Consider the following 1,835-nt stretch of genomic DNA (forward strand, 5'->3'; position numbering starts at 1 on the left):
ACCATGGACTTGGTCACGCCGATTTGGTCAGTTTTCAAGATCGTGGTGAATGAAGTCAAACATGTATTGTCAAAGATTAGGAATCGTTTGATAAGTTAATAGTAGTTGCAAGCATAAATATAAGTATTTGCATACATTAACATAATACAATTAGGGCCCATTTTAAGTCCATTTTTCGTGGTTTCTAAATTTGCCGTTATATGAAAGTAGGGGACGTGCAACAAGTGTTTACATAAATATTTTAGTTAATTCCATTATGTGAAAAAGTAACTGTAGGTAGGTAAATGCAATAGTCTTTAACATATCCTGGAAAATCCTTTTGAGGACTCTCGAATTGGACGATATTGCTTTGCATTCAGCTTGAACGAAAAAAGTTACTCCCTGGCATACTTTTCTGTAATCCGGTTCTTTCATTTAAAGGTTATTTATAAAATTGAAGAGATTTTTTTTTTAGAAAAAAACTGGAGATCCACTTAAGTTTTTCGATATAACATTGGTAAATGTTACTCGATCGGCACGTAATAATTACCAAATTGAAGGCGAGACTTGCTATTACTGATTTATGATAATAATATGATGAAAATCATTCAGATTATAAACAAATTATTTAAAAAAAAAATGTTTAACAAAATTTTTTGTCATTTTCCTATATTTGCAATTTTTATATTGTATGGACAAACATAAGTAAACTAGTGTTTCTAGAAGTTGTACCTGTTCAGTGAAGAGAAGGTTTATCCTTAACAGCGGTCGCCCCTCGACAGGCAACGGCAAACCTCCGAGTGTATTTCTGTCAAGAAAAACAGCGTAAAACTGTAAGTCCCTTCCCTTTGTGTGACAACATCAAGGCGCACGCCACAAATCGGAGGAGAAGCTCGGCCAAACACTAACATATGTGTAAGCGCCAATCTATTACACAAGGGAACAAAAAAAGGGGAACAATTTTGTTGCATCAAATGTTAAAGCTGTTTTGGATAGAGTTTTTATGCTGATTACGAATCCGTAAGTATAAAGTCTCCATCAGCTCTAGATTTGGAAAAAAACGAGGTCAAAATATCTAAAAATCGCGCTTTTTGCATTATTTTAGAAGCCATAAAACCATAGAAACCTATAAAAAAATGCAAAATAAAATAACGAAATAGGCTGGAAAAAGCAAAATAAAATAGCGAAAAAGGCAGGAAAAGGCACTAGGTATTGCAAAAAAATCAAAATAAGGCACTAAAAAAAGACCGAAAATACAAAGAACAATAAAAAAATATATTTATTTTAGAAATGTTTATATTACAAGTAAAAAGAGAAAAACTATGAACTAGTTTCATTATATGAAAAATTTGTACTTTGAATCTTTGACTATATTATCCTTTCGAGTTTCAAACTCATAAAACTTTAATCTGTATAGGGCACCCTGAAATTGTGCATATGGAAACTGTGCATACGAAATAATGCATATGAAAAAAACCGAAATAATGCATACGAAAAAAACCGAAATAATGCATATATGCACAGTTTCGGTTGAAAACCGAAAAAATGCATATGAAAAACCCGAAATAATGCATACATGCACACTTTCGTTTGAAAACCGAAATAACGCATATGAGAAAAACGAAGTAATGCATACATGCACAGTTTCGGTTCAAAACCGAAATAATGCATATGACAAAAACCGAAGTAATGCATACATGCACAGTTTCGACTCAAAACCGAAGTAATGCATATGACAAAAACCGAAATAGTGCATACATGAAAACGAACTTCTTTCTGAGTAGGCGGCCTTCGGCCGCGCTTAGGGATTATAACCCTTACTAAGTAGAATTCTCCTTTCTGTGTTGCCGGAAAAG

The sequence above is a fragment of the Rhagoletis zephyria genome, unplaced genomic scaffold (genome assembly GCF_001687245.7).
Source record: "Rhagoletis zephyria isolate East Lansing unplaced genomic scaffold, Rhagoletis_zephyria_1.1 Rzeph_scaffold_00105, whole genome shotgun sequence".
Classification (NCBI taxonomy): domain Eukaryota; kingdom Metazoa; phylum Arthropoda; class Insecta; order Diptera; family Tephritidae; genus Rhagoletis; species Rhagoletis zephyria.